This window comes from Hordeum vulgare, chromosome 1H (assembly GCF_904849725.1).
Source record: "Hordeum vulgare subsp. vulgare chromosome 1H, MorexV3_pseudomolecules_assembly, whole genome shotgun sequence".
Classification (NCBI taxonomy): Eukaryota; Viridiplantae; Streptophyta; class Magnoliopsida; order Poales; family Poaceae; genus Hordeum; species Hordeum vulgare.
The window spans coordinates 447742147-447762790 of NC_058518.1; positions in this window are offsets into that span (position 1 = coordinate 447742147).

The following is a 20644-nucleotide window of genomic DNA, read 5'->3' on the forward strand; positions in this document are numbered from 1 at the left end:
ATTATTTTTAGTTGACTCTTTTTTTTGTTTTCTATTAAGTATTTTAACAAAAAAAAACTTTATGAAATTTCTCACTTCATTTGATATTTTTCGTGAATTTACTTATTTTTTTGAGCTAGTTGACCCTGAAATTGAAAAGCACTACAATTGAACTCTAAAAATGTTGAAAGTTGGCATGGTATCATCATTTTCACCCACATAGCATGTGCTAGAAAGTTGAGAGGGTTACGGCAAAAACTGGATGCACTTCGTGTACAAAACGGACAATCTCTCTCGAAGTATGAGGGTTTCGAACGAGAACTCATCTGTTACAAAGGGATTTCATTTTTTGTACTTATTTGAAATCCATACATTTTGTGTGTTCAAAATGCACCATTCAAAGGCACATCACAAAATTTCAACAATTTCTGACTTCATTTGGTATTTTTCGTGCATTTAATTATTTTTTGAGCTAGTTGACCCTAAAATTGAGAAGCACTACAAATGAAATCTGAAAATGTTGAAAGTTGGCATGGTATCATCATTTCACCCACACAGCATGTGCTAAAAAGTTGAGAGGGTTACGACAAAAACTGGATGTACTTCGTGTACAAAACGGACAATCTCTCTCGAAGTATCACGGTTTCGAACGAGAACTCATCTGTTACAAAGGGATTTCATTTTTTTGAACTTGTTTCAACTCCATACTTTTTGTGTGTTCAAAATGCACCATTCAAAGGCACGTCACAAATTTTCAACAATTTCCGACTTCATTTGGTATTTTTCGTGCATTTACTTTTTTTTAGCTAATTGATCCTGAAATTGATAAGCACAACAAATGAAATCTGAAAATGCTGAAAGTTGGCATGGTATCATCATTTCACCCACAAAGCATGTGCTAAAAAGTTGAGAGGGTTACGGCAAAAACTGGATGCACTTCGTGTACAACACGGACAATCTCTCTCGAAGTATGAGGGTTTCGAACGAGAACCCATCTGTTACAAAGGGATTTCATTTTTTTGAACTTATTTGAACTCCATACTTTTTGTGTGTTCAAAATGCACCATTCAAAGGCACATCACAAATTTTCAACAATTTCTGACTTCATTTGGTATTTTTCGTGCATTTACTTATTTTTCTTTGAGCTAGCTAGTTGACCCTGAAATTGAAAAGCACTACAAATGAACTCTGAAAATGTTGAAAGTTGGCATGGTATCATCATTTCACCCACATAGCATGTGCTAAAAAGTCAAGAGGGTTACGGCAAAAACTGGATGCACTTCGTGTACAAAACGGACAGTCTCTCTTGAAGTATCAGGGTTTCGAACGAGAACTCTTCTGTTACAAAGGGATTTCATTTTTTTGTCTTTCCATACACTCCCAGGAAGGCTAGCAGGTTCACACAAAGATTCTTCATCACGTGCATCACGTCGATTGAAGACTGGACCTCTAGGTGTTTCCAATAGGGTAGCTCCCAAAATAAAGATTTCTTTTTCCACATGGGCACGTGTCCGGTAACGTCATCTTTTAGAACAGATTGACCACCGGGACCCTTTCCAAAGATTACTATTTGATCCAAATCCTTGACCATAGCCAATAACTCATCACCAGTAGGGAGGTTAGGCTTCTTCCGGTGATCTGCCACACCGTTGAAATGCTTGCCTTTCTTTCTTACGGTATGATTGGTCGGAAGAAATTGATGACACCCCGGGTAGAGAACCTTTTCTATTGCATGTTTGAGAATTTGACAAAACTATGATAATGAAAAGTGTATGAAATTGAATAAATAATTTAAAACTATTTTCTATTTTCAAAATTAATTATTTTGACTATCCAAACTATTAACTATTTTGTTATTTTCAATTAAAAACTATGTTTATTAAAAATTCTTTTTGCATATTTGAGAATTTGACAAAACTATGAAAATGAAAAGTGTTTGAAATTGAATAAATAATTCAAAACTATTTTCTATTTTCAAAATTAATTATTTTGACTATCCAAACTATTAACTATTTTGTTATTTTCAATTAAAAACTATGTTTATTAAAATTCTTTTTGCATATTTGAGAATTTGACAAAACTATGAAAATGAAAAGTGTTTGAAATTGAATAAATAATTCAAAACTATTTTCTATTTTCAAAATTAATTATTTTGACTATCCAAACTATTAACTATTTTGTTATTTTCAATTAAAAACTATGTTTATTAAAATTCTTTTTGCATATTTGAGAATTTGACAAAACTATGAAAATGAAAAGTGTTTGAAATTGAATAAATATTTCAAAATTATTTTCTATTTTCAAAATTAATTATTTTGACTATCCAAACTATTAACTATTTTGTTATTTTCAATTAAAAACTATGTTTATTAAAATTCTTTTTGCATATTTGAGAATTTGACAAAACTATGATAATGAAAAGTGTTTGAAATTGAATAAATAATTCAAAAATATTTTCTATTTTCACAATTAATTATTTTGACTATCAAAACTATTAACTATTTTGTTATGTTTATTAAAATTCTTTTTGCATATTTGAAAATTTGACAAAACTATGATAGTGAAAAGTGTTTGAAATTGAATAGATAATTCAAAACTAAAAGGTTTAGTACATTCCATACATGCATTACATAAAAGGTTTAATACATTATTACATTATTGCACCAATATTCCTATCTATTATTTCTGTTTTCTTCTGGGTCGTAGCCATGGAGAATCTTCATCATTCAGTAGGATGCGTGGGTGAGTTTTCACTTTGAAGGGTAGAATTTCATGAAACTTATTATAATCTACTGACATGTCTGTCTTGTCATCTACTCCCACGATGTTTCTTTTCCCTGAAAGAACTATGTGGCGTTTTGGCTCATTGGACGATATCTTCTTTTGCTGATTTCTTTTTCCCATTTTTGTAGACATGTCCTTCACATAGAAAACCTGAGCGACATCATTGGCTAGGACAAATGGTTCGTCCATGTACACAAGATTGTTGAGATCCACTGTTGTCATGCCGTACTTTTGGTCTACAACTACCCCGCCTCGTGTCAGCTTCACCCATTTGCACCGAAACAAAGGGATCTTAAAAGTAGGTCCATAGTCAAGTTCCCATATCTCCTCTATGTACCCGTAATATGTTTCCAAACAGTGCCCATTCTCGTCTGTTGCATTAAAGCGGACACCACTATTTTGGTTGGTGCTCTTTTTATCTTGGGCAACCGTGTAAAATGTATTCTCATTTATCTCATACCCTTGGAAAGTACATATAGTCAAAGATGGTGGCCTGGCCAAACAGTACAGCTGATCTCCAACGGTGTCGTCATTCATGAGATGTGTCTGCAACCAACTGCCGAAAGTCTTCTCGTGTTCCCCTTTAATCCAAAAGTCAGCCTTCCCCGGGTTTCCGGAGCATAGAATATTCTTGTGTCTCACGATATACTGAGCCACCACGGTGGAATTGTGTAGAACTGTGTAGTGTGCTTGAGAGAAAGAATGCCCGTCCATACATACTTTTGCTTTCCTTCCTAGTGTGCCTTTTCCTGTCAGCCTACCCTCATACCAAGATTCAGGAACACCAATCGGCTTAAGGTCAGGAAGAAAGTCCACACAAAACTCAATGACCTCCTCTGTTCCATAGCCCTTGGAGATGCTTCCTTCTGGCCTAGCACGGTTACGAACATATTTCTTTAAGACTCCCATGAACCTATCGAAGGGGAACATATTGTGTAGAAACACAGGACCGAGAATTCTAATCTCTTCGACTAGGTGAACTAGGAGGTGTGTCATTATATTGAAGAAGGATGGCGGGAACAACAACTCAAAGCTGACCAGACATTGGACCACATCAATCTGTAACCCTGATAGACTTTCTCGATCGATTACCTTCTGAGAAATTGCATTGAGGAATGCACATACCTTCACAATTGCCAGGAGAACATTTTCCGGTAGAATTCCCCTCAATGCAACCGGAAGCAATTGTGTCATAAGCATGTGGCAGTCATGAGACTCTAGGCTTTGGAATTTTTTGTCTTTCATATTTACGATTCCTTTTATATTCGACGAGAAGCCAGTCGGGACCTTGATACTGAAAAGGACTTCAAAGAAGATTTCCTTCTCTTCCTTAGTAAGAGCGTAGCTGGCACGCCCTTGAAACTGCCCTGGATGCATGCCATCTCTTCCTTTATGACGTTCCTGGTCCTCCCGTGCTTCCGATGTATCTTTTGACTTCCCATACAAGCCCGGGAAGCCTAGAATATTCACGCAGAGATTCTTCGTCAGGTGCATCACGTCGATTGCCGAGCGGACCTCATGGACTTCCCAGTAGGGTAGCTCCCAAAATATAGATTTCTTCTTCCACATGGGTACGCGCTTATCAGGGCCGTTAGGAACAGGTTGGCTGCCAGGACCCTTTCCAAAGATTATTTTTAAATCTTTGACCATATCAAATACTTCAGCACCAGTACGGATGACAGGCTTCCCCCGGGGTTCTGCCTTGCCATTGAAATGCTTGCCTTTTTTCTTTAAGGGATGCTTGGGCGGAAGAAAACGACGATTGTACGGGTACACATTCTTCCTACATTTGTCCAGATATATACTTTCTGTCTGATCCAAACAGTGCGTGCATGCATTGTATCCCTTGTTTGACTGTCCTGAAATGTTACTAAGAGCAGGCCAATCATTGATGGTTACGAAAAGCAACGCTCGAAGGTCAAATTCCTCTTGTTTGTGCTCGTCCCACACACGTACACCTGGTTCGGCCCACAACTGTAAAAGTTCATCAACTAATGGCCTTAGGTACACATCAATATCGTTGCCGGGTTGCTTTGGACCTTGGATAAGCACTGGCATCATAATGAACTTCCGCTTCATGCACAACCAAGGAGGAAGGTTGTAGATACATAGAGTAACGGGCCAGGTGCCATGACTGCAACTCTGCTTCCCAAAAGGATTCATGCCATCTGTACTCAGACCAAACCATAAGTTCCTTGCGTCACCTGCAAATCTCGGGAACTCTCTCTTGATTTTTCTCCACTGCCGACCATCAGCGGTGTGCCTCAACTTATCGTCTTTCATACGATCTTCCATGTGCCATCGCAACAACTTCGCATGATCTTCATTTATGAACAGACGTTTCAATCGTGGTATTATAGGAGCATACCACATCACCTTGGCAGGAACCCTCTTCCTGGGTGGCTCGCCCTCAATATCACCAGGGTCATCTTTTCTGATCTTATACCGCAATGCAGTGCATACCGGGCATTTATCCATATTCTCGTACTTCTCACCGCGGTAGAGGATGCAGTCATTAGGGCATGCATGTATCTTCTGCACGTCTAATCCTAGAGGGCATACAAACTTCTTTGCTTCGTACGTGCTGGCGGGCAATTCGTTCTTTCTTGGAAGCATCTTCTTCATCAGTACCAGCAACTTTTCGAATGACGAGTCAGTCACACCGGTCTGTGCCTTCCACTTCAGCAATTCCAGTGTGCTACCCAGCTTCTTCTGGCCATCTTCACAAGTTGGGTACAACAATTTGTTGTGGTCCTGTAACATATGCTCGAACTGCAACCTCTCCTTTTCTGTGTCGCAACCTCGCCGTGCATCAGAAATGACCCGGCCAAGATCATCAGCGGGCTCATCTGGTTCCCGTTCTTCATCCTGATCTTCTTCTTCATTGTCTTCCATTGCGGTATCAGCATACTCAAGGAACATAGATCGGTAGTTGTCATCATCGTTCTCTTCTTCTTCATCGTCGTCTTCCATCATAACCCCTCTTTCTCCGTGCTTGGTCCAAACATTATAGCCCGACATGAAACCGGACCGAAGCAGGTGTCTCTGAATGACTCTTGAGGAAGTGTAATCCTTCTCATTCTGACATTCAACACATGGACAAAACATATAGCCACCACCATGCTTGTTCGCATCGGCTGCATCTCGAAAAGAATGCACGCCTTCTCTGTAAGCGGTTGTGCGTCGATCACCGTACATCCATGGATGGCTCATCTGCGTTATACGACAGTATATCAAATACAATCACGATCCTAAAAATTAGTACCGCACGGTCTAAACAAGGAAATATAGTTGCTAACCTTTTAGAATAAGTAGAAATAAAGAGGAAGAGGTTTAAGCGTGGCTCGGGCATCTCATATCGTAGTTGTGTTCGGTGAACTGAAGCGGCATCGCTCTAACACACATTTCAACAAGCACCTCTAGTGCATCCAAGAAAAATGGAGAGCTAGCACACACCCACACTCTTCCATCCAAGAAAAATGCAAGGAAGAGGGGAGAGGGGGCTGTGGCCAATATATATAGGCAGAGGACTTTAGTCCCGGTTTGAGACACAAACCGGGACTAAAGGTGGCGCACATGCGGGCTGCACACCGCGTAGCCATTTAGTCCCGGTTTGAGACACAAACCGGGACTAAAGGCTCCTTACGGGCCGGGACCAAAGCCTCGTGGGCGGCATTGCGATTTTGGGGCGACGTGGCCGGGCCTTTAGTCCCGGCCCAGATGGAGGCCGGGACTAAAGGGTCCAGGCCAAAGGCCCGTTTTCCACTAGTGTATATAACCTTATTAGTTCAGCAACCCTTTTTTTCTTAAACTATTTTTTAAGAATTTTAATAGAGTAAATTGCAAAAAACCATCATAATTGAGGACGCTAAAACAGAAAACTGTCACCATTAGTTTTGTTTTCAAAAAATTATCATCATTGTGTTGACAGTTTTTAAAAAACGCTAATTGCTAGATTAAAATCGTTTAAGTGCAAATCTGATAAGTGGGTTCGAATAAAAGATCCACACGATGGACAAGAAAAGACGCAAGTGGTCAACTCCGTCCCTCTGACTTTTCTCCACGCGCAGCAGCGCCTCACGCCCTCGTGCATGCACGGCCCGTGGCTCCGGTCAGCTAGGCCGCTGGTCGACGAGCCTCGAAGCACAGTTGGCTCCTGCGCCACACAGAAGCCGCTCGACCGCCTGCCATGGCCTCCGGCCACAAGCCGGGCACGGATGGACGACATGCCCAGGAGGTCCCATGCCAGCCTCTAGGCAGCTCAGTAGCCGTTGTCGGACTGGTGGGGGGGCGCCAGGAACAGACCACAACACGAGGCGTCGGACTGCAGGGGGCAAGGAGCAGACCACGGCGGGGAGCCGCCGCGTGGTACCAGACTAGGCAGGGCAGCACGAACTGCTTGAATTCATCGGCCATGGCAGCGGCCGTGCTCGGAGCTCGCGGGTGATGGCGCTACAGCGTGAAATAGAGCAAAGGAGATGAGGGGAAATTGAGAGGTACTCATTTAGATGCGGCGGGGGAGCTCAGTGGGCTCGGGGCAGGCTTGGAAGTGGCGAATCGGTAGTGAGGAACGGCCAGTGGAAGAGGCGGAGCAAGGCTCGATTAGGTCGTCTCAGGGCGCCCTTGCTCGAACCCGTAGGCGAGTTATACCAGCGCGACGAGGCGGAGCTCAGGGACATGGTCTGGAAGCGATTCGCCAGTGATGGCTACGCGGGCTACGATCGACGACGACGCAGTGCTCTTGGGCGACTCAAAAGAGACCTGTGGCTGCGCACATGGCGCGGCTTACACGAGGCGGCAAGGTAGAAGGGAATAAGGAGAAGAACTAACGGCGGGGCGGCGGCGGCTTGGCTTGCCCGCGGCGACCTGCGGTCGTCGGGGTCCTTTGGGATCAGGCGGTGGCGGTTGTGCACATTGGATGCAGAGTCGTTTCATAGGAGAAAGACAACTAGATTTTTTTTATTGGAGGACGAGTGATCACATTGACATGCAGGTCCATATCTGTTTTGACGGTCACTCAAACGCCATTAATTTTGGTTGCCACGTCATCATTTATGATGGGTTCTAATTATCAGTTATAGTGTCAGCAAATGCTTATCTAAGTGATCGCGTTTTTTGAAAAATGTCAGCACACTGGTGATGGATTTTTCAAAACAAAACGAATAATGACGGTTTTATCTTTTAATTTCTCCAATTATGATGGTTTTTGCAATTTACTCATTTTAGTGCGTAACAACCTTTTAAACGCATAGACTTCTTCTTTTTGCGGAGAATACGGAAATAGGGTTATATAATCAGCTAAAACTAGCTATGAGATACAACAATTTGGAACCTGACGCAGCCAGCAGCGGTGCTATTTCCAGTTATATCAAAGATGTTTACCGTGTTTGTTTTTCGTCATATAGGGCATAAAAAATCATGACATTTTTTGGTGAATAAAATTATGACATATCTGTCCTGTATTTTTTTAAACACTGTGTTTCAAAGAAGTGGTCTATTATTTTGAAACCCTGTGTTTCAAAGAAGAGCTATTTCAGTTTAAAAATCAATGCTACTTACAACTTTGCGAGTGGCCTTTGCGTGGCGGTATTCTGTTACACATAACAGTCTCATCTGTACTACTTCCTTAGCTCTTAAATGTAAGTCTTCGTAGAGATTACATTACGGTTTACATTTGTCTTCTTAGATATTTTCATTATGAATTACATTTGTTTCGTATGTACTTCCTCCGTTTTAAAATATAAGACCTTTTAGAGATTCTACTAGAAGACTATATACGGAACAAAAGAAGTGAATTTATACTCTAAAATATGTCTATATACATCCGTATTTAGTTCATAGTGTAATTTCTAAAATGTCTTATATTTAAGAACGGAGGGAGTAGTTCATAGTAGAATCTTAAAAAAGACATATATTTAAAAACGAAAAAAATATTAAACATATGAACTTAGTATAAAATAATTAATACATTGTTTTTTGAACGGAAAATAGAATTCTAGAGCCAAAATTCTTTTTGTCCAAACCCATGCTAGCCCACTACGTCACACGTGGTGTAGAACAAACGTGCTGACAACCTACGGGAGCTATATCTCGCCTATCGCGAGACGGTACTCGGTCTCACAGTAGGCGATCGCCCGATGGCCAACAAAATTAGGTCCCTGATGACCAGGTTTTACGAAGCTTCTATGACTGCCTCGGACTGGTTTTAGAACCTTCGGTGCGTTTTTCGTTCTATTTTGCTATTTGTCAATTTTCTTTTTGATTTTGATTTTCTATGTTTTTGAGTGGTTTTCTTTGGTGGTTTTAAATTTTTTTCAATACCAATTTACTTTCTTAAATACGCATTGTATATTTTTTATATACATCTAGGACATATTTTATATACACAATGAACATTTTTAAAATGGAATTAATATTTTTTTGAACATTTTTTTCAAATACAGGTTAAAGGTTTCAAATACACATTGATCTTATTTTTTAATGCTACTTAAAAATTAAGTTGCGCAAAAACTTCTACATTGACTAAACATTTTTAAATGAAAATATATTTTTGAATCTGTGAACATTTATTTAAAGGCCACATATATTTTTGGAGTAGTACAGAAAAATTTAATTACGCTAACATTTATTTGCAATGCATAAATATATTTTTATGCCATTTTTTTAGAATGTGCGAAAATGTTTAATGTCATGATTTTTTTAATGCCATCAATATTTCTTCAAAGTTTTCAAACAAAAAAAGTTATATTGACTTAATATTTTCTAAGGATGGTAAACATTTTAACAACAACAAAGCCTTTAGTCCAAAACAAGTCGGAATAGGCTAGAGATGAAACACATAAGATCTCGTGATCAACTTATGGTTCTGCTACATGGATAGCAAGCTTTCAAGCATCCCTGTTCATGGCTAGTTCTTTTGGTGATACTCTAGTCCGTCAGATCTTTCTTTATAGACTCCTCCCATATCAAGTTCGGTCTATCCTGTCTTTTTTGACATTATCAACAGGCCTTAGCCATCCGCTATGCACTGAAGCTTGTGAAGACGTGTGTTGAATATACCCAAACCATCTCACACGATGTTTGACAAACTTCTAATCAATCGACGCTACCCGAACTCTATCTTGTATATCATCACTCCTGACTTGATCACTCCTGACTTGATCCTTCCTTGTGTGGCCACACATCCGTCTCAAGATGCACATCTCCGCCATACCTAATTGTTGCACATGTCGCCTTTTAGTCGACCAACACTCAGCGACATACAATATTGCAGGTCGAACCGTCGTCCTATAAAACTTGCATTTTTAGCTTTTGTGGCACTCTATTGTCACACAGAATGCCAGAATCATTTTAAAAACGAACTTAATTATGTTTTAGAAACTTATAAGCATTAATGGTTCGGAAATCAAACAACATATCAGAAAGATCCCATCAATTAAACACGCACACTCATGCAACCCATGCAAACATGTGCACCTTTGTCACAAGCGATTGACTCAACATACATGTAAACCAAAAAGAAACTCAAATGATAAGTGCCACAAGTTAGGTGCGTGACACTCCGGCTCTAACATTTTTTATGGCAATTCCAGACATGTAAGGATGGCAAAGTACAATGACACATGGCAATTTTCTGTCAAAATAATCTGAAGCATGGAAGTTGCCTTTCTTGACATTTAAATTTGTCATCCTAGCGTCACTAAACTTGTCATAGAAAAAAACTCAGAGTCGTCATGTGCTTGTCAGGTACTTATCATGGTCCAAAAAAATCAGATGATGTCAGCAAGAGATTGTCTGTTCTATAGCTCAAATTGTCATTCGGATTGAAAAATCATTTTCACATAGCAAGTTCATCGCGACAAGAACTTCGAAATTAAATCTCATGCTTATATGTTTCCATGATTTTTTTTCTTCGGGTAAAAAGTTACCAAGTCAATGGTGCACAAGTTATCTTGTTGTTTACACCTCAATTACTAGGGGGGGAGAGTTCATTAGACCTTCTCCCCACATACACACGCATGAATACACTAGAGGACAAAAAAATAATGTCATCTAAAATTCTCATATTTCAAAAGTTGGACATGTTTTGTAGCTCCAACCATCCGTACAATTGAAAATCCGTTTTCAAATAAAAAAATTCATCGTAACGGGACCTCCGAACTAGATCACATGTTAATATGTTCCGACGAAAAAAAATTCAAGGTCGAAAAGTTATCAGGTTAGGGCTAAGTAAGTTATCACAGATGTGGTACGCAAAAGTTATCATGTTATTTAGATAAAAATTCCAGGGTTATTACGCTAGTGTATGTAAGTTATTATGCATATATTATCATGTTATTATTAGCTTTTTTGTGCATATATTATCAAGTTATTATTAGTTCTTTTGTGCATATATTATCATGTTATTTACATATAAGTTACCGTGGTATGTTGTTCAACAACTGTTAACTAGCTTGAAAACATTACCACATTGTTCGGAAGTGAGTTATCAGTTATGTTATATGGATCAAAGTTACCACAGTGTTTGTAAGTTATTTATGATGTATGTGTTGCGTACATTACCAAGCAATTTACAAAAAAATGTTATAGTGTGTGTGTGTGTGTTTAAACAAGTTTTCCTCGTGTCAAAAAAATATTATGGTGTTTATACGTAAATTATTGGGTTTCCGATCCTTAAAGTAGCATGTTTTTACATAGAAATTACCGGGATATGTTTTAATAACCTTTTTTGTGTAAACTACCATGGTGTTTTGTTGGAATTATGCCCTAGAGGCAATAATAAATATAGTTATTATTATAATTCCTGTATCAAGATAATCGTTTATTATCCATGCTATAATTATATTAAATGAAGACTCATTTACATGTGTGGATACATAGACAAAATACCGTCCCTAGCAAGCCTCTAGTTGGCTAGCCAGTTGATCAAAGATAGTCAGTGTCTTCTGATTATGAACAAGGTGTTGTTGCTTGATAACTGGATCACGTCATTAGGAGAATCACGTGATGGACTAGACCCAAACTAATAGACGTAGCATGTTGATCGTGTCATTTTGTTGCTACTGTTTTATGCGTGTCAAGTATTTATTCCTATGACCATGAGATCATATAACTCACTGACACCGGAGGAATGCTTTGTTGTATCAAACGTCGCAACGTAACTGGGTGACTATAAAGATGCTCTACAGGTATCTCCGAAGGTGTTAGTTGAGTTAGTATGGATCAAGACTGGGATTTGTCACTCCGTGTGACGGAGAGGTATCTCGGGGCCCACTCGGTAATACAACATCACACACAAGCCTTGCAAGCAATGTGACTTAGTGTAAGTTGCGGGATCTTGTATTACAGAACGAGTAAAGAGACTTGTCGGTAAACGAGATTGAAATAGGTATACGGATACTGACGATCGAATCTCGGGCAAGTAACATACCGAAGGATAAAGGGAATGACATACGGGATTATATGAATCCTTGGCACTGAGGTTCAAACGATAAGATCTTCGTAGAATATGTAGGATCCAATATGGGCATCCAGGTCCCGCTATTGGATATTGACCGAGGAGTCTCTCGGGTCATGTCTACATAGTTCTCGAACCCGCAGGGTCTGCACACTTAAGGTTCGACGTTGTTTTATGCATATTAGAGTTATATGGTTGGTTACCGAATGTTGTTCGGAGTCCCGGATGAGATCACGGACGTCACGAGGGTTTCCGGAATGGTCCGGAAATGAAGATTGATATATAGGATGACCTCATTTGATTACCGGAAGGTTTTCGGAGTTACCGGGAATGACGAATGGGTTCCGGGAGTTCACCGGGGGGGCAACCCACCCCGGGGAAGCCCGTAGGCCTTGAGGGTGGCACACCAGCCCTTAGTAGGCTTGTGGGACAGCCCAAAAGGGCTCTATGCGCCAAGAAGAGAAAATCAAGAGAGAAAAGAAAAAAAAAGGAGGAGGTGGGAAGGAAGGGGGACTCCCTCCCACCAAACCAAGTCCAACTCGGTTTGGGGGGGAGTCCTCCCCCCTTGGACTCGGCCAACCCCCTTGGGGCTCCTTGAGCCCCAAGGCAAGGTCCCCTCCCTCCCACCTATATATACGGAGGTTTTAGGGCTGATTTGAGACGACATTTCCACGACAGCCCGACCACATACCTCCACGGTTTTTCCTCTAGATCGCGTTTCTGCAGAGCTCGGGCGGAGCCCTGCTGAGACAAGGTCATCACCAACCTCCGGAGCGCCGTCACGCTGCTGGAGAACTCTTCTACCTCTCCGTTTCTCTTGCTGTATCAAGAAGGCCGAGATCATCGTCGAGCTGTACGTGTGCTGAACGCGGAGGTGCCGTCCGTTCGGTACTAGATCGTGGGACTGATCGCGGGATTGTTCGCGGGGCGGATCGAGGGACGTGAGGATGTTCCACTACATCAACCGCGTTCACTAACGCTTCTGCTGTACGATCTACAAGGGTACGTAGATCACTCATCCCCTCTCGTAGATGGACACCACCATGATAGGTCTTCGTGCGCGTAGGAAATTTTTTGTTTCCCATGCGACGTTCCCCAACAGTGGCATCATGAGCTAGGTTCATGCGTAGATGTCTTCTCGAGTAGAACACAAAAGTTTTTGTGGGTGGTGATGTGCGTTTTGCTGCCCTCCTTAGTCTTTTCTTGATTCCGCGGTATTGTTGGATTGAAGCGGCTTGGACCGACATTACTCGTACGCTTACGAGAGACTGGTTTCATCGTTACGAGTAACTCCGTTGCTCAAAGATGACTGGCAAGTGTCGGTTTCTCCAACTTTAGTTGAATCGGATTTGACCGAGGAGGTCCTTGGATGAGGTTAAATAGCAACTCATATATCTCCGTTGTGGTGTTTGCGTAAGTAAGATGCGATCCTACTAGATACCCATGGTCACCACGTAAAACATGCAACAACAAAATTAGAGGACGTCTAACTTGTTTTTGCAGGATATGCTTGTGATGTGATATGGCCAATGATGTGATGTGATATATTGGATGTATGAGATGATCATGTTGTAATAGAAATATCGACTTGCACGTCGATGGTACGGCAACCGGCAGGAGCCATAGGGTTGTCTTTATACTAACGTTTGTGCTTGCAGATGCGTTTACTATTTTGCTAGGATGTAGCTTTAGTAGTAATAGCATGAGTAGCACGACAACCCCGATGGCAACACGTTGATGGAGATCATGGTGCGGCGCCGGTGACAAGAAGATCGTGCCGGTGCTTTGGCGATGGAGATCAAGAAGCACGTGATGATGGCCATATCATGTCACTTATGAATTGCATGTGATGTTAATCCTTTTCTGCACCTTATTTTGCTTAGAACGGCGGTAGCATTATGAGGTGATCTCTCACTAAAATTTCAAGACGAAATTGTGTTCTCCCCGACTGTGCACCGTTGCTACAGTTCGTCGTTTCGAGACACCACGTGATGATCGGGTGTGATAGACTCAACGTTCACATACAACGGGTGCAAAACAGTTGCGCACGTGGAACACTCGGGTTAAGCTTGACGAGCCTAGCATGTGCAGACATGGCCTTGGAACACATGAGACCGAAAGGTCGATCATGAATCATATAGATGATATGGTTAGCATAGGGATGCTTACCACTGAAACTATACTCAACTCACGTGATGATCGGACTTGAGCTAGTGTAAGTGGATCATGAACCACTCAAATGACTAGAGAGATGTACTTTTTGAGTGGGAGTTTAGCGAATGATTTGATTAAGTTAAACTCTAATTATCTTGAACATAGTCTAAGTCCACTTTGAATATATTTGTGTTGTAGATCATGGCTCACGCGACAGTCATCCTGAATTTTAATACGTTCCTAGAGAAAGCTAAGTTGAAAGATGATGGAAGCAACTTTGTAGAGTGGGCTCGTAATCTTAAGCTAATCTTACAAGCTCGGAAGAAGGATTATGTCCTTAATGCTGCGTTAGGAGATGAACCACCCGCTACGGCTGATCAGGATGTTAAGAACGCTTGGTTAGCACGTAAGGAGGACTACTCAATAGTTCAATGTGCAGTCTTGTATGGCTTAGAACCGGGACTTCAACGTCGCTTTGAGCGTCATGGAGCATTTGAGATGTTCCAGGAGTTGGAGTTTATCTTTCAGAAGAACGCCCGGATCGAGAGGTATGAGACCTCCAATAAATTCTATGCCTGCAAGATGGAGGAAAACTCATCTATCAGTGAACATGTGCTCAAAATGTCTGGGTACTCAAACCGTCTAGCTGAGCTGGGGATTGAACTCCCGCAAGAAGCTATCACTGACAGAATCCTTCAATCACTGCCGCCAAGCTATAAAGGCTTTGTGTTGAACTACAACATGCAAGGGATGAACAAGTCTCCCGGCGAGTTGTTTGCGATGCTGAAAGTCGCAGAGTCTGAACTCCGTAAAGAGCATCAAGTGTTGATGGTGAATAAGACCACTAGTTTCAAGAGAAACGGCAAAGGCAAGAAGGGCAATTCAAAGAAGAGCGGCAAGCCTGTTGCCAATCCGACGAAGAAACCCAAAGCTGGACCTAAGCCGGAAACGGAGTGTTACTATTGCAAGGGTATGGGTCACTGGAAGCGCAATTGCCCCAAGTATCTGCCAGATAAGAAGGCGGGCAAAGAAAAATCAGGTATATTAGATATACATGTTATTCATGTGTACTTAACCGGCTCTCGTAGTAGTACCTGGGTATTTGATACCGGTTCTGTTGCTCATATTTGCAACTCGAAACAGGAACTGCGGAATAGGCGAAGGCTGGCGAAAGATGAAGTGACGATGCGCGTAGGAAATGGTTCCAAGGTTGATGCAATCGCCGTCGGCACAGTGTCACTTCAGTTACCGTCAGGATTAGTGATGAACTTAAATCATTGTTATTTAGTGTCTGCGTTGAGCATGAACATTATATCTCGATCTTGTTTATTGCGAGACGGTTACTCTTTTAAGTCAGAGAATAATGGTTGTTCTATTTCTATGAGTAACATCTTTTATGGTCATGCACCGAATGTGAGAGGATTGTTCATATTGAATCTTGATAGCGATACGCATATACATAACATTGAGACCAAAAGAGTTAGAGTTAACAATGATAGCGCCATATTTTTGTGGCACTGCCGCTTAGGTCATATTGGTGTAAAGCGCATGAAGAAACTCCATGCTGATGGACTTTTGGAGTCACTTGACTTTGATTCACTTGACACGTGCGAACCATGCCTCATGGGCAAGATGACTAAGACTCCGTTCTCAGGAACAATGAAGCGTGCAAGTGACTTGTTGGAAATCATACATACCGATGTGTGTGGCCCGATGAGCGTGGAGGCATGCGGCGGATATCGTTATTTTCTCACCTTCACTAACGATTTAAGTAGATATGGTTATGTCTACTTGATGAAGCACAAGTCTGAAACATTTGAAAAGTTCAAGCAATTTCAGAGTGAAGTGGAAAATCATCGTAACAAGAAGATCAAATTCCTGCGGTCTGATCGTGGGGGTGAATATCTGAGTTTCGAGTTTGGTGCTCACTTAAGACAATGTGGAATTGTTTCACAGTTAACACCGCCTGGAACACCGCAGCGTAATGGTGTGTCCGAACGTCGTAATCGTACTCTATTAGAGATGGTGCGATCTATGATGTCTCTTACTGATTTGCCGTTATCATTTTGGGGCTATGCATTAGAAACAGCTGCATTCACTTTAAATAGGGCACCATCAAAATCCGTTGAGACGACACCATACGAACTGTGGTATGGCAAAAGGCCACAGTTGTCGTTTCTTAAAGTTTGGGGATGTGATGCTTATGTCAAAAAGCTCCAGCCTGAAAAGCTGGAACCCAAAGCGGAAAGGTGCGTCTTCATAGGTTACCCAAAAGAGACAGTTGGGTACACCTTCTATCTCAAATCCGAGGGCAAAGTGTTTGTTGCTAAAAACGGAGCTTTTCTCGAGAAGGAGTTTCTCTCGAGAGAATTGAGTGGGAGGAAGATAGAACTTGATGAGGTTGTCGAACCTTTCATCCCTCTGGATGGTGGCGCGGGGCAAGGGGAAACCTCTGTCATTGCGACACCGGTTGAGGAGGAAGTTAGTGATGATGATCATGAAACTCCAGTTCAAGTTTCTGTCGAACCACGCAGGTCGACGAGACCACGTGCTGCTCCAGAGTGGTACGGTAATCCCGTCTTATCAATCATGTTGTTAGACAACAATGAACCTGCGAATTATGAAGAAGCAATGGTGGGTCCAGATTCCAACAAATGGCTGGAAGCCATGAAGTTCGAGATAGGATCCATGTATGAGAACAAAGTGTGGACTTTGGAGGTACTGCCTGAGGGCCGCAAGGCCATTCAGAACATATGGATCTTTAAGAGGAAGACGGACGCTGACGGTAACGTGACCGTTTATAAGGCTCGACTTGTGGCAAAGGGTTTTTCACAAGTTCAAGGAGTTGACTACGATGAGACTTTCTCACCCGTAGCGATGCTTAAGTCCGTCAGAATCATGTTAGCAATAGCTGCATTTTTCGATTATGAAATATGGCAGATGGATGTCAAAACGGCGTTCCTTAACGGTTTCCTTAAGGAAGAGTTGTATATGATACAACCCGAAGGTTTTGTCGATCCTAAGAATGCTAACAAGGTGTGCAAGCTCCAACGATCCATTTATGGACTGGTGCAAGCATCTCGGAGTTGGAACAAACGCTTTGATGAGGTGATCAAAGCATTTGGGTTTATACAAGTGGTTGGAGAATCTTGTATTTACAAGAAAGTGAGTGGGAGCTCTGTGGCGTTTCTAATATTATATGTGGATGACATATTACTGATTGGAAACAACGTAGAGTTTTTAGACAGCATAAAGGATTACTTGAATAAAAGTTTCTCTATGAAGGACCTAGGAGAAGCTGCTTACATTCTAGGCATTAAAATCTATAGGGATAGATCAAAACGCCTGATAGGACTTTCACAAGGCACATACCTTGATAAAGTTTTGAAGAGGTTCAAAATGGAATAGTCTAAGAAAGGGTTCTTGCCAGTTCTACAAGGTACGAGATTGAGTAAGACTCAGTGCCCAGCAACTGATGAAGATAGAGAGCATATGCGCTCCGTCCCCTATGCTTCAGCCATAGGTTCTATCATGTATGCGATGCTGTGCACTAGACCGGATGTTATCCTGGCCATAAGTATGGCAGGTAGGTTCCAGAGTAATCCAGGAGTGGATCACTGGAGAGCGGTCAAGAATATCCTGAAGTACCTGAAAAGGACTAAGGAGATGTTTCTCGTGTATGGAGGTGACGAAGAGCTTGCCGTAAAAGGTTACGTCGATGCAAGCTTTGACACAGATCCGGACGACTCTAAGTCGCAAACCGGATACATATTTATTCTTAATGGGGGTGCAGTAAGCTGGTGCAGTTCCAAGCAAAGCATCGTAGCAGATTCTACATGTGAAGCGGAGTACATGGCTGCCTCGGAGGCGGCTAAGGAGGGTGTCTGGATGAAGCAGTTCATGACGGATCTTGGAGTGGTGCCAAGCGCACTGAATCCAATAACCTTGTTCTGTGACAACACTGGTGCCATTGCCTTAGCAAAGGAACCACGGTTTCACAAGAAGACCAGACACATCAAACGACGCTTCAACCTCATCCGCGACTACGTCGAGGGAGAGGACGTGAATATATGCAAAGTGCACACGGATCTGAATGTAGCGGACCCGCTGACTAAACCTCTTCCACGGCCAAAGCATGATCAACACCAGAACTGTATGGGTGTTAGATTTATTACAATGTAATTCACATGGTGATGTGAGGGCTAGATTATTGACTCTAGTGCAAGTGGGAGACTGTTGGAATTATGCCCTAGAGGCAATAATAAATATAGTTATTATTATAATTCCTGTATCAAGATAATCGTTTATTATCCATGTTATAATTGTATTGAATGAAGACTCATTTACATGTGTGGATACATAGACAAAATACCGTCCCTAGCAAGCCTCTAGTTGGCTAGCCAGTTGATCAAAGATAGTCAGTGTCTTCTGATTATGAACAAGGTGTTTGTTGCTTGATAACTGGATCACATCATTAGGAGAATCACGTGATGGACTAGACCCAAACTAATAGACGTAGCATGTTGATCGTGTCATTTTGTTGCTACTGTTTTCTGCGTGTCAAGTATTTATTCCTATGACCATGAGATCATATAACTCACTGACATCGGAGGAATGCTTTGTGTGTATCAAACGTCGCAACGTAAATGGGTGACTATAAAGATGCTCTACAGGTATCTCCGAAGGTGTTAGTTGAGTTAGTATGGATCAAGACTGGGATTTGTCACTCCGTGTGACGGAGAGGTATCTCGGGGCCCACTCGGTAATACAACATCACACACAAGCCTTGCAAGCAATGTGACTTAGTGTAAGTTGCGGGATCTTGTATTACGGAACGAGTAAAGAGACTTGCCGGTAAACGAGATTGAAATAGGTATACGGATACTGACGATCGAATCTCGGGCAAGTAACATACCGAAGGACAAAGGGAATGACATACGGGATTATATGAATCCTTGGCACTGAGGTTCAAACGATAAGATCTTCGTAGAATATGTAGGATCCAATATGGGCATCCAGGTCCCGCTATTGGATATTGACCGAGGAGTCTCTCGGGTCATGTCTACATAGTTCTCGAACCCGCAGGGTCTGCACACTTAAGGTTCGACGTTGTTTTATGCGTATTAGAGTTATATGGTTGGTTACCGAATGTTGTTCGGAGTCCCGGATGAGATCACGGACGTCACGAGGGTTTCCGGAATGGTCCGGAAACGAAGATTGATATATAGGATGACCTCATTTGATTACCGGAAGGTTTTTGGAGTTACCGGGAATGTACCGGGAATGACGAATGGGTTCCGGGAGTTCACCGGGGGGGCAACCCACCCCGGGGAAGCCCATAGGCCTTGAGGGTGGCACACCAGCCCTTAGTGGGCTGGTGGGACAGCCCAAAAGGGCTCTATGCGCCAAGAAGAGAAAATCAAGAGAGAAAAGAAAAAAAAGGAGGAGGTGGGAAGGAAGGGGGACTCCCTCCCACCAAACCAAGTCCAACTCGGTTTGGGGGGGGGGAGTCCTCCCCCCTTGGACTCGGCCGACCCCCTTGGGGCTCCTTGAGCCCCAAGGCAAGGTCCCCTCCCTCCCACCTATATATACGGAGGTTTTAGGGCTGATTTGAGACGACTTTTCCACGACAGCCCGACCACATACCTCCACGGTTTTTCCTCTAGATCGCGTTTCTGCAGAGCTCGGGCGGAGCCCTGCTGAGACAAGGTCATCACCAACCTCCGGAGCGCCGTCACGCTGCCGGAGAACTCTTCTACCTCTCCGTCTCTCTTGCTGGATCAAGAAGGCCGAGATCATCGTCGAGCTGTACGTGTGCTGAACGCGGAGGTGCCGTCCGTTCGGTACTAGATCGTGGGACTGATCGCGTGATTGTTTGCGGGGCGGATCGAGGGACGGAGCATAAGTTAGTCTCGGACGAGTCAGAAAAAACACATGATGAATTTCTTTTTGTTGAATGAAGGTTGGCTATTATAGCAGACATGAAACAATTAAATAGTAGGATAATCTTTCAGTCGTCACAAAGAAGCACTAGATGAAATAACATACATAGAAGAGCACCATTGAGGCATGCGGTAACTCTGTATTGCCACATGCATGTGAGATGTTTTTTGAAAGTTAGCAGAAGAAATACTAAGATTCCATTATAGAAGAAAAAGGCGATGGTTGAAACTGTTTAATTTATTAAAGGAAAGCCGGACGAAAACCTGTACAAAGGACACATCACACCTAGCTAAACTAGGTCTAAAGCACTACATGACATACAACAGT